The sequence below is a fragment of the Falco punctatus genome (genome assembly GCF_963210335.1).
Source record: "Falco punctatus genome assembly, chromosome: 1".
Classification (NCBI taxonomy): Eukaryota; Metazoa; Chordata; class Aves; order Falconiformes; family Falconidae; genus Falco; species Falco punctatus.
The window spans coordinates 125094913-125108813 of NC_137580.1; positions in this window are offsets into that span (position 1 = coordinate 125094913).

Consider the following 13901-nt stretch of genomic DNA (forward strand, 5'->3'; position numbering starts at 1 on the left):
ATTTAATCATCTTGCTGGTGTTGCTTCTCATCTCCTTACCTTGTTTTGGTGATATGCCCAACAAAGCTACCATGCACTGTAAATAGATGTGGAGGTAGATTGCCATATATATGGTGATGTCCACATGCATGTGACTCCCTGCCTGCTCGAGGTTTCATCAAAAGATCTTGACTGTGGCTTCAAATTTTTTTAACAGTTGTCAGGTCACCAGTCACTGCTCGCTGCCTCCATTTGTGGTACAGGCATGTCTAATGGGCAAAGTTTTAACTAGCACAATTATCCTTTGATGAATTAGTGTTACTAAGCCAACTTCATTTCAATTGTATCTAACTTCCACCCCTTTTTGCTCCATGCCCCAGCTGTAAACATTTGTAAAATGCCTCAGTACCTCTTAGAAATGATTGTACCACGGTTAATGAGAAATTCCAGGGTGCCACATAAAATTGTCCTTGGAATGCAGACTAAAACTACTGGGCAAAGCAAATGAATTATCATTATTCTCACAAGTACTTCACAGAGCTCTCTGTGATCCAGGGATCTTGCTGTACCTTCTGAGGTTGCAGAAGGCGATGAAATTATATTGCCCCAAGCATGCACTGTATAACCTTCAAGTCCCTGCAGCATAAACCTGGGCAAACACTGGAAGACATAATTAATTGGCATAATGGCAGGACCTGCAGATCTGACTGATAGGAGTGGACAAAGGAGTACATCATCTGTCTTCTCTGAACGTGATCAGACTCGCTCTTCAAAGCAGTTCTTGGAGGAGTTAATTTCAGAGGAAAGTGTTTCTGCTACTGCAAATGCCCTGCCCTCAACTCCATACACCTAATTCAATAGTATTTCTGGTGGCTGCAACCAGAGGCAATTTTAAGGAGATGAGGTGAAAATTAAAGTAACACAATGGATGTGACCATGTGGTTACCTGCTTCTAGCCTACTGGGCTATCACCATCCCACCCTTGAACACTGGCTTTTCCTTTTAATGTTACTGTTATTTCTCTCACACCTCTGTACCCTGCTGATCTGTCTTCTCCCGGTCATTTTAAAGTCCAGATCTTTCCCTTTATGTCTTTTGTGGCCCCTCCAAATTTGGAAAATTGTGATCACGGCTGAATTTACTATTAAAATTATCACCGGGATCTCATAGCTTTCTCAAGGACACTGTGCACATGTACGGACACAAGGACGTGCATAGTTCTGGGATCTCGCATCACTGCTTCAGGTGGATCCCCTTGGAGAGATGCTGGTGGCTGTTCGGTACAGCTGCCTATTAGACTGTTGAGCTGAAAAGCTGTTTCAAGCAGAGCATGGGGAAAGAGCTGAGCAAAGATCCCACTGTGGACCACCTTCACCAGGAGCTGGGCTGCTGGCTCTCCACGCTCCCCTCTCCCTCCACAAAGCCTGGACACAGATGGTTTCCGGGTCCCTAATCCTCCGGCCAGCCCGTATCTCACGGATGGGGTCACGCAGCAGGAGAAGGAGGCTCAGGTCATGGAGCACAGCATCTCCTGTTACATGACCCAGACACGGGCACACGGTTCCCGATTGACCCCCCCACCCGTGCAGGCATGCTGTGGGGACGGGTCCTTATCATGTAACTGGGAGTGAGTGGCTCTCATGTGGTGGGAAAACTGCACATTCAGAGGCCTGCTACCAATAAGTCTGGTCTAAAACCCAAATCTCGGTTTACAGCAGCTGAATTACATTCAACCTCTAAATTCCTTGCAAAGGCTTTTAATGTAGGAAAACATCCAGTGGCTGCAAGGGTTACGTTACACCTTGTGACTGGGAAAACGTCCGGCAGCAGCCAGTTAGTCATGCACTCCGTGGCGTAATTACAGCTCCACAGACCCAGGGTATGTTTTGGATTTGCTCCACAGACACTGGGTAATTACTACCCTATAGATCCAAGGCTTTTCAAGGATTTATAGGGCTGGCATGTGGTACACCCTGTGGAAAAACAGCAGATCGGGCATGATATAACAGGTATGATACTGTATATTAATTTCCATGGAAACCCTTGTGGGTAAACTGATGCAAGACCAAACGGAGCATCGGCTAGCAATTGTGCCGTGATAAGTGAGCACTTGCTGATCAGTGTTCATGCTTGGGCTAAAGGTTTCTTTGTAGGGTCAGCTAGGATGAGATCATTAGTGCTCTTTGGGGAACGCCTCGTCATACCCACAGGAGTTCTGTGGGAAGAAAAAATGATCCCTCCTTAAGTAAAAGTGCTAAAAGATTTTTACCAATTGCCTGCTGACAAATCAGTGGAATATCTGAGTATTTGTCTCTTGGCACAACTCTATCAAGACCAGCAAAACCACAGCGGAGTTGGGCTTAATTTGCCCTGTTGCCTTTTGAGCAATTCAGTGTTTTCTAAATGCTCCCCCCTCTCATTTTTCATTTTTGCAGCGACTTTCCAGCAGGCAGCAGAGACAAGGTACCTGCTGAGTGATCATCCTGTTCAGTTTTCCACATCTGACACTCAAAAAAAAATTAAAAAAATGCAGAGGAAAGAAGGGTTTGCAGTGAGCGATAAGGGCTCTGCCTGTTGCTACCACAGGACATCGCTGACGCGAGGCTGTTGCTGTTAACGCACGTGGGCTGCGTATTGGCACGCGGGGAAAGCAGGCAGGTCTGGTGGCAAGGGACCACAGAAGGAAAAAGGGATGGGACAAGCAGAAAGTCAGTGGTGGAGAAGGAACGAGCACTGGTGAGGTCTGTGCAAGCCTCTGTGCAGCTGTCTGGATCAGTCCTGGGGCTGCTGGGGTGTCATGGCATACCTGGGCTGCCTTTCAAGTCGACCTCAACTGATTTATGGGCTGGATGGAGACCTATAAAACCTGCGGCAGTTCTGCATGGGGGTTCTTTGTGAAACTCTGCAAAACTGTGCAACTCCAGCTGAGTTGTGTCCTGATTTTTCTGAAACTCGGATAAATGTAAACCAAAAGCCTCAACCCAAATACTGCCAAATTATGGGGAATGTGCCAAAACAGAAAATATTTTTAAATGTCTTCCCCTGTTGTGTGGCTTATGGGACGGGCATAGGGATACTAAGCAATAAACAAAGGAATCCAGAGACAGTGTTTTGTGAGCCCTGCACATGACCTTTTCCACGAGGTGAAGTTATTGTATAAGACCTTCCTGTCTGAATGGGAAGGGGATGAGCAGGACAACACAATAAATGATCTCTCAGCAAATGCTGATGACTCGGTTACAAAAGTATGGCCCAATTTCAAGGTCCCAGCCAAACTGAAACAGCTGCTGAGCCACAGTTGAGTGTAAGGCATCACAGGACCAGTGCCCCTTGGACCAGAAGGGCAGTCAATAGCCTAGGGCTGTCCAGAAAAAGGCAGTCTCTAGAAAAGTCTACAAAACCTCAGAAGCATCTATCTAACGTCAGGGGATAACCAAGCTATAGGTAGAGAGATACAGAGTGATTTACTACCCTTAAAATCTGTTTTCTCTTAAAAGTCTTTTTTCTAAATAAAAATCTTTCTTCTAAATAAATAGTACTTGGCTCAGAGAGAGCCCTTTCTTTGCTGTATATCAGAGTCACTGCTCCCAGAAAGAGAGAACCACGGGCAGTGAAAATAGCTCAGGCTTGCTGAGGTAATGGGGATAATTCCCCTCACTTCAAGCCTGCAAGTGGGAAAACGTGAGATTTCTCCTCAAAACTCAGGATGTGAAGCTGGGATGATGTGTGTGCTCCAGAGGCCTGGGAAGGGCAGGTGCCACCACCAGCTGGACCATCTGCACCATTCAGTGCTTGGGTGGAGAGGGAAGGAAGGAGGGAAGGCAATTAACTCTTCCCCAGGAGAGGAAAAGCAAGAAAAGCAATGTTTGTCAATAGGAAACATGAAAAAAAGAAAACCCCACCCAGCCTTCAAACCCAACCATCCTAATTCCATCCATCCGATAAGCTAATGGAGCATTAACACTTCTCCATTTCACCCTTCCTGCCCTGCCCTGCAATTTGCAAATGGAACAGATGCTTCTGCATCCCTTTGCTCATGCTAAGCTGCCCATCCTATCCCACATTTATCTGCTGGGATCACAGCATAGCACACGTACGAGTTCCTGCTATAAAATCAATAAAAATGGTGATGCTGACAAATGACAATAGCTTTCTCCATCCTGGACTGCTGATGGTATGCTGGTGACCCATCCTCCCTGAGGAGCAGGGACCATGTCCAGAGCTCTGGAAGTTTTGAAGGGTTTGATGATGGGGCAAAGGGGCTGACTGCCAGGGCTTCCCCACTTACCCAGTGAGGTTTATAGCCCACACCCTTTCTCACTTGATTGCACCGGGACAAGGAAGAAGGCATGACTTTCTAAGAGGTGCTGAATGACATACAAAGCATCGCCTTCTCCTTGGCAGGGATATGAACAGAGCTCTTTTCCTGAGCGCGAGCAGAGCTCAGCGAGTTCCCATGCCCTTTCACTAGGAGCAAATACTGTGATAGCGTTACGCCTACCCTACAGTCTTCACAGGTCTGCAAAACTTCGTCATGGCTTGAAGCTTGTGCATTCAGAAGGAGTGTGTCTGCTTTTCACTGATTCATGACAGTTTAAGGTAGGTGAAGTGTCACTTAGCCTCTGCCTAGCCTCCTGCCCCCAGTTCACAGCCCACTGAAGTTCAGACTTTTATCCTGGTGTACCTTCTAGAAAGGCACCCGGCCATACTGTGAAATGATAAAAAGGTCCACTGACTCCTGCAGTACTTCTTTCTGAAGATTATGTCACCCTGCTGTTAAACGTGTTCATCTGATTTTCTTGTTCTAATTTTATAATCAGTAGCTTCCAGCTACTGATTCTTGCTGCAGCCATCAAAATGGAGCACAGTGTTCCAGGATCAGCTTCTGCCATTTCTGTCCCTGTATACTCCAATATCTGTGCATTATTCTTCACTTATGTTGTGATTATTTTTTTTAATGCAGAATGCATCGGATGAACGTGCAAGTTGAAAGAGAGTGATTGCGCATTAGTGCCCCTGGTTATGAATTCCCCTTCACGTTTGAAGAACATCAAAATGTGATGGGAACAAGTTCAGCAAACAGTCCTGATGGATGCTGCATGAGTCACTAGCACAGGGCACGGAGGTCCCTTACTGCAAAACGCTCTATTTCCCCCCTTAGGAGTACAATGGATGTAAAGAATAGGACCAAACAGTGGTTGAAAGAGAAGTGTTTTAAAGACAGAGCTTTGTTCTTATCCTTACTGCTCCAGACATATACCAGAGTAAAATGGAGCAGGGTGTGGGGCCAAAATTAATATTATTTTTGGAAAAAGACTGATCCTGGAAAGTAAGTACATGAAAAAGGAAGAGAAACAAGGGATTGTTAGCTAAGGTCACTCTGAGGTCTGGCACACATGACCTGAAACAGCCCAAAAGCTTTGGATTCAGTCACCCCAAACAATGAAGGAATTGACACTAACTACATAGTTACAAGAGTGCACGGTGTAATTTAACAGTCGGAAATTGAGTAAAGAAAAAAGGCTAGGATATCCACAAAGATGTTCTCTGCCATGTTGTGAAGGGTTTGTCAGCAACCATAAGCACTTTTAGGTGAGTCTGTGCTAATAACAGCCTGCCAAGGATATGACTGTCCTTGGGAGTATGGGAATATTGTAAACTGCTGGGACTCTGTGGCTGGGCACGTAACTCGACTTTCTCACCACTTCCTTCCTTCACAGTAAATGGAACAGAAAAAAAAAAAAGAAAGAAAAGCGGGCATCTGGGTAAGTCAAATCCACATCTAGTTTCCCAAAGCCCTCCGTTAGGCAGTGCCTGAGTGTTCGAGCATGCAGAGCTGAGGCTATCCGGGAATCGAGGACAATTCCCACTCCGCCACTTGCCAGGACATTAGGAATTGAATCAAGGTGGGAATATTAGTATCTGTGGCTTGATTCAGCTCTGCCCACTTCCACCCAAGTCTGGGTTATTTGCTCTGCTTTATAGTGATGTAATAAACCTATTACCTGAAAGACCCTGGTCCAGGACAGAAGTTTTCCTTAGTTGAACCAAACTAACAAAGACCTGGGAAGTATAAATATTGCTCTGCCTTCCCCTCTCCTTTGGAGGTGTTACAGACAGCTCTGGCTACAGAGCGAGGAAAATCACTTTGCTAAAATATCCACCGAAACACCAATATATACCTGTGTTAACAAGTGCAGAGTCCATCCCTGGAACAACCACAACATGGGAATAAATGTCACAGCAGCCTCTGACAACAGACTCCTACAGGGCTTATTTCTAAAGAGTGAGCAAGAAGCCACTCTAGACATCATTGCTGCACTTTCTCCCCTTTTTATAAGGTCCCAAGGTTAATCAGCACCTAGCAACACTTGAGAAAGACGAAACTTCATTTAGGGCTCATCGCCATGGCACACAGTTAAAGGATCAGGGGAAGAGAAGTCTTGTTTTGGTATCTTATATCCCACCAGACACAGAGTATCGGTAAGATGAGAAGAATATGCTCAGCTCTAATTAGCTTTCTGGAACTTGCAGACACATACACATTTAACAAACATAAACCCTGCCTGTCTGGGGTCTGATATCAGACTGCACTAGTCATTAGCTCTCAATTGCTTCTCTCTCTTGCTTTGCTGAAACCTACTCGGATTGGAGGGGTGTGGGAAAGAAAACACTTTGCCATGTACAAAATAGGTAGGAATGAAACTTTGGAAGAAGTGAAGAAGGGGGAAGAGGTGAAATACTAATGAAGTCACATTGCCTTTAAATAAAAAAAAAAAAAATATTGGTTTAATGATGATATTATTATTGTAAGTATGAATTTGCTTTAAAGCATATCAGCAATACCCTTACTGAGAGGGTGAGTGATAGCCTGTTTCACTTCCACGTGTCCATCGTATTTAATTACATATCAACATACCTGTTTCTTCCTCGGGGATGCCCAGCTGCTGATGCTGTTTGGAGGGATGGCAGACCCCAAACGATCATCCAGCTTCATGACGCTGCCACCTGGAGCATTAGGTGGAGCCCAGCAAGATCTTGCACTGAAATCCTGGTAGTGCTGTGGCTTGGTACCACTTCCACTTGGACAAACCCTCCAGATGTACACCGTGCATCCTTAGTCAAGGAATCCAGGTGGACAAATTTTGGGATGTGCATTCCAGTCCTGGGAGCACCTGGACAGCTGGGAACTGGAGCGACGATTATCGTAACATGATGTTTCAGCCAGCCTTTAGACATAAGCTGAAACCCTTTGCAATGGAAATTAAACAACTCTTTTAATTAGTTCCCTATGTGAGTTTGAAAGAAAAGAAGCTGTCAGGCTGTTGCAAAGCAATACTCTGTGTCAGAGGCAACACTTTTATAAAGGACCTTGTGTTTCAGATAAAGGGGAATTACCCCTAACCTGAACATAAAACATTTACTGCAGTGAAGAATGCTTTGAATTCCCTGGAAGAAAGTTTCTTTTTATCTTCTTTGGCACTAACTCTTTAAGCATTTTATAATCCCAGGCAATCTCAAGCACTGAAAAATGCAGTATTTCTAGATATGGAATCAGAAAACGCTCAATGAGAGAGTGAGAGAAGACTCTTGTTTCTTTTTCTCCCTCAAGCTTGTTTTTGTCATTAAACTGAGCTGACAATGAGCTGAATTTTATTTACTTCCTACATTTAAGTGGAAAGACATACAACAACATGAAACATCTGATACAATTGACATTTAATACCCTTCATCTGTAATGAAGATCTCCTGTGACTACTTTTCTAATTCCTGTTAACACAACTTCCTAATGCTAATTACTTTCACACTTGGCTTCTGAGTTTTTTATAGTATGTGTGCAGGCAACAAACAGCTAATAGTAACAATAGTCATAAAATCACTGTCACCCATGCCATCGAAATACTTAGTGTCATACTTTTTAACTTAGAACTGTTTTCCAAGCCTTAAATTATCAGCTGAGCTGATTTGCACATTTTGCAAACTTAATTAGACCTCAATATGGATGAAGATCATGAAGATTTTTGTTCTAGCTAATAATAGTTGTACTTTATCTTGCTTTGCCTTTTAACTAAATATGTCCTAATTGTGTATTTACATTTGCTGGCATGTGCAAAACATTTTAAGTAGACAGGCAAAGAAGCTAATTAGTATTGTACATTCTGTACTTGCATGGTACACCGGAAAATTGTTCAGTGGAGGTAAGTTATGAAGTACGCAGTCAACATTATTCATAAATTCAAAAATGGGAGTCATATACGAGGACCCCGCATTAGTACTCTGAAACTTGTATCCAATACCATGGGATTTCTTACCAAATCTTTTATTAAATCATGTACAGAGTTTTGCTGATTAAAAATTTGGAAAAATATAGGTCTGTGCTGAAGGTTGTACTTCTACAGGAGATTTTCCCTACTGCTTACACAGTTCCCATTCCCAACCAGAATTAGCAATTCTCCCCTCAGACTGTATCTGTTCTTGTTCCTTTGTTTGTTCCTCTTTCTCCAGTGGAAGACCTAGTTTGCAGCAAATGTGCAGCAAAAAAACCAACCAACAAAAAAAAAAAACAACAACAAAAAAATCAATAAAGAAATGTTCTGTGTTGAAAATGAGTGGATTTCTTGTTTAAGCCTACCAGTGTGATTTCTGCATAAAACAGAAGGAACGTATGTAGGGTCTAATGCAGTGCTTTAAAATACGAGTTAGCAGCAGTCTAAAGATTCAAGAGTTTCCCTCTAGAGACTACAGCAGATTGTTCACAATTATGCATAAGCGTAATGGGGATTATAAGGAGCTATATCTCTTCATAATGGGGACGAGGATAATGTAGTTTAAAACCACAGACTGTACTTCACTATGCTGTGACATGCAGTCACTGCCAGCCGGTTGCTTTAGCATGGAGAAAGCTTAAGCAGGCAAAGAGAAGAAGCGGCTGGGTCTGTACCAGAGATCTCCATGTGGTTTTTCTGGTGGCAGGGGTGCTGGGGCGTGCACTCACTGCTCCGTGGACCAGCGTGGTTTCAGGTGGTGGTTTGTGTGTTATGGAAAGTGGCCCAGGATTTACCGCCACCAGACAGCCTGGTGAGTGCGGCGGAACATGGAGAAACTGCAGAAATGCCACAGAACCGCTGGAGATATTTTGTTGTTCTTCTATCTCTTTCTTTTTTAATTTTCTCTTTTTTTTCTTCCTATATTCTGTATAAGAAGATCTGTTCCAAGCTGACTACTGGCTTTATTTAATTAAATTGACCTTGAATTGCACCTCTGATGAACACTAAGGCTAAAAGCATAACAAGAAGCAAAATAAGACTTGGGTTGCTGCATGTCTGGCAACCCCACCAACATGGAAATCTAGCAGGTCCATTAACAGGAATGCTAATAGCTCCTCTGATAAACCTGCCAGTGAGTCAGTATGTGGGTTTCGCTCCGTCTTCTGTCTTTTCCTGCACATGAAACAGGTATTCACTAAATAAGAAATGATCTATTATCAGTGCTGTCTTTGGGCTGTTTCTTGGTGGTGGACCCAAACTTTACCAATCTACAAGAAATCGAGAAGAGCTACTTCTCAAGAGCTCGCAAGCAATTACTGATACTGTGATAGAGGGTGTACATAGAGATACCAGTTCTTATCTCCCCAATGCACAGAACAGGCTGGGGCATGGACTACCCACCCCAGTGGCACGGAATAAATAAGTAGAGTTGCCTGTCTTCAAAGCATCAAATTGCTTTTTTCTTTTTATGTTTACAAAGCTTTTCCTGGCATCTGAGGTTCAGGCTGGTAACACAGACAATATTAGGCAGACACCTGCAAGATGTGATCTTCCAGGCATCATTGGCAAAAATTTCACTTAAATAAGGGTCTTTAATATGCTGGAGAGTGTGCATATTTCTGGAGCAGAATTTCTGTCTCTGCCTCAGCATAATGTGTTTACTGAGGATCACAGTTTTAGTGCTACTAAATTTTAAATATATTGCATGGACTTGCAGAAAAAGCAATTACCTTACACATGTCTTCATTTGTGTATGATGATCAATACTCAGTGTGAAGAAAAAACCCCTTCTAAACAACCAAAATCAATGCAAAATGCTTTGTAAAAGTTACTGCTATCACAATTTTTCTAATCAGCTCTTTTCCTGTCTTAATTGGCCTTGGATAGCAAAGCGCAAGTTTAGAGCAATCTTCCCCAGAAGGGACTACTGCAATATTAGATGCAGCCTAAGTTACAAGGAAACATAAAAGTCTCATTTCAGAAAAGAAGTCTGGCAGGTGATGAGATAGTCAACTGAAACAGGTCAGGAGTCAGACCTCATTTCAAACCGAGATTAAATCTGAGATAAGGCTCAAGTTCAGTGGTTTGGTGAACAGGTTTTGTGGTTTGTTTTTTTTTTTTCTTTTATGAGATTTTTACACAAACTGTAGCTAAGAGCCAAGTTAGGCATGTTTTCTGAAAAATAAAATAGCCATTAGCTGCAAGAAACCAAAGCCAATAAATAAATGTGTCGTCTCTCCAAGCTAATGCTCCTTCAATGCTTCCAAAACCATAAAGAAATAAAGCTTGAAAAGATAAGTTATCCCCTCAGCAAAATTATCTCCCAAGAACCTGGCAACTTGCACGAGCTATAAAATTCAATTAACATTTTTTGCTTTGTGTGTCACACTTCAATTAAGTAGAAAGCAGATTAATCATATAGAACAGGAGTGTATTTAACATGAGATAATGTGTTGGATTTCAGGACTCTGCTACTCTGGTTGTGATTCAAACCCAGACTGGTCTGTAGCTTGTTTATGTTTTTGGAAATGGAAGGGATGGGAGTCATCCACGGTGTATTTATCAATTGGAAAAAAAAGACTAAAACTGCACTTGGAGAGCTTGGAACAGCCTTTCCCTGCAAACTGCTGAATCTGTGCCTGGCACTGAAAACGCTGGAGCAACAGAGTAAAAATGACAATTGGATCTCTGAGAGGGCTCTAAAATCTTCATGGTCTGGACTATGAAGTGCTCTATGCCTGGGAGAAAAGTCAGGTTTTCAAGATGCAGGAAGACTTGTTTGGAAAAGCGTGTGGCGGCTTCACGCCTAGGTACCAAACTCTCCCACAACTGCGTATTTTTTAAAATCCCAATAGTCACTGCCTTTGAAAATATGCCCCAGGAGACATGAACCAGCAGCTTTTTCCTCGCAAAGGAAAGGGAACAATGCTCTGGTGGTTTTGGCACTAGAGGAGAAGCCGAGAGCTCTGTGTTTTCATTTGGATTTTGCCATTGTTTTTAACAAATCATCTGCACTTGCGAGCTTCCATTTCCCATCTTTAAATCAGGACTGACCCCAATTCTCTCACTTACAGAATGGTTTGTGGAAATGAGAGGACCTGTAATAAAGAATGCTGCTGAAATGCAAATTCTTCCAGGCAAAAGAGCATCTCCTCGTCCGACGTCTTGGCAGCGGCTGCTGGGGCCAGCTCCCAGCAATAACGAAGGAATGCTACAATACAAAATCTGCTCTGGGCAATGCCTCCTTGATTGATAAAGCTTAATAGCTAGTCCATCCACACTGATGAATGACATAGGTATGAAACAATTAATTTAGATACCTTTCCAAAATACCCAGAGCTTAGCCTTTGAGGCTGCCAAAATTTTACTGGAAATCTCCGGAGAGTTACAGAGCTGACTTCTGCCATTTCAGCACTTCCAGCTCGAGCTAAGAATTGGAATCTTAGCGTGTCACAGGAAAAAAATTAATGGGATTTGTCAGAAACTTCAAAGAAGTTTGGCTCTGTAAGTAATAAAAGATCCAAGATTGGCAAGATATATATTTTTTTTCTTTCATTCAAGTAGTTTCTTAATTACAAAACAAACAGAAGCAGAAAACAGAGAGAAAAAAACCCCAAACCTTTAACGTGCCATATGGTCAGGAGTAGTTGGAAAGAAATAAAGTTTCCTTCTCATGTTTCAACTGAAAGTTTTTATTTATTAGAGATGATTTAAACCCTAAAAGTTTGAAAAGATTAGAATAGAAAACAATAGCGGTTACATGTGTCAACTTTTCAGAAGAGACCAAAAAAGACGAAAAAAAAGGAAAAAAGTTCTTCAAGCATAAACCAAATGCTGTAGTAAATTATTGTATGTACTAAATAAATCAGCGTGATACTGATAAAGCTTCTTTGGCTGCTTGGAGTCACTTTTCAAAAGGTTTTTAAACTGGTGGTTACATCCCGTCTGTGATATGTAGTTGTGCAACTAATCAGGTGGGCCAAGAAAGTATCAATAAATAAATCTTTAAGAAACATAAAATGGGATTTGGCTCAAAGGACAAAAGGACCCATGCAAGAAATTTCCACATTAAAAAACATCGCTTTTTCTGAGAAGAAACAATTTGAAATGAAACAGAGAAGTCCATAATTTTAGGGGGAAAATATTTATTATCAAAGAGACAAGTTCACCAAAACATCCAGTCCAAGATTAATTTAGAAAAAGATTTCTCAGTCCCCTGCTCAACTTTGCCATCAGTTGTAAGGTGGAGCACAAGGGATTCAGGGCTTGGGAAAGATTTAAGCAGACTGTGTAAGCACTGCGATTACTGATTTTGTGATCCAAAGTTCTTTTTGTTTTTCGTTCTTCTCCAGAAGATCCCAAAACGCGAATGCAGAGCATGGGACCTCTTTTTTTCAAAGCGCTGTGCAATAGATGACATGACACCATTCTTTGCAAACTATTTGTAATTGTGATTGGAAAGACAGTGAGCAGCAAAGATATTTTCCTAAGATCCGAAAAGGCCAACAGAAACATCCCAAACAGGGTAGCTGGGCGCTCTGCGTTGGGCTGTCTTGGTCTGAGATAGAGCAATAGGTCTGCAGTGGGACTCCGGCATGGATTCAGCTCCTCTAGGAGGACCTGTTTCAGGTCCACCAGGCATCTCATACACCTTATTTTAAAAGATTGACTGCAGGAGGAGGGACCACCCAGTCTTCAAGGATGTACTCTCTACAGTTATCTTCTAAAGCACAAAATGTGAGAGATGAGGTGGTTTTGGTTGAGTTTTTTTTTTGGGGGGGAGGTATGTGGTGGGGGAAGATTAGGTTCTAGAAGTGGACGCAGATGTTCAGCACAAGGCAGGAGGGCATGGGAAGGGGCTGCTTCAGGCACAGCCACGGTGCTGGCGAAGCTCTGCCCTCCCGCTGCTCTCCCAGTGCTGCTGTGGAGTCAGCATGGAGATGCCATGGACAAGTACATCCCATCTGGGGAGACGGGATACAGGGCTGCTCTCCTAGTGCTGCTGTGGAGTCAGCATGGAGATGCCATGGACAAGTACATCCCATCTGGGGAGACGGGATACAGGGCGAGCGGATGCCCTGAGCCCAGCTCTGGCCCCATCCATCCGGCCGTGCCTGACTCCAACTGCTTAATGTCCCTGTAAGACACACACCTCCCTGGAAAGCAGTTTAAAGTATGTCCACCTTGTTCTGTTCGGTTTTAAAATGTCACAGGAGAACCTCTTGGCCCTGTCAGAAACGACTGTGATTTGTCCCTGATTTTAAAGGGGCAGTGCATTTCCTTTGATCTGCTCAACTTTTTGTTTTGTTTTGTTATTTTATTGTTTTTTTCATTATTATTAATTAATTAATTAATTTAACAGCAAAATATTATATTTTATCCAGTCTGACTTCTGGCTTCCCAAAGCATGAAGTTCTGCTCAAAATGTGGGAGCCAATGAATCCTATAGATAGTAAAAAGACTTACCCTATGTCAGCTTGCTTTCTTTCTCTTTCTAGTTCCATTGCTACACTGGAATTGAAAAAAAACCCCAAACCTCAAATAACAAAGTAGTAAACAAACAGAAGGGAATAAAGAAGCTGCAACAAGACTATTAAACACACAAACACTGAATTTGTGTCCAGGTATAGTCTTCTGTAAAAATTTAGGTTGGTT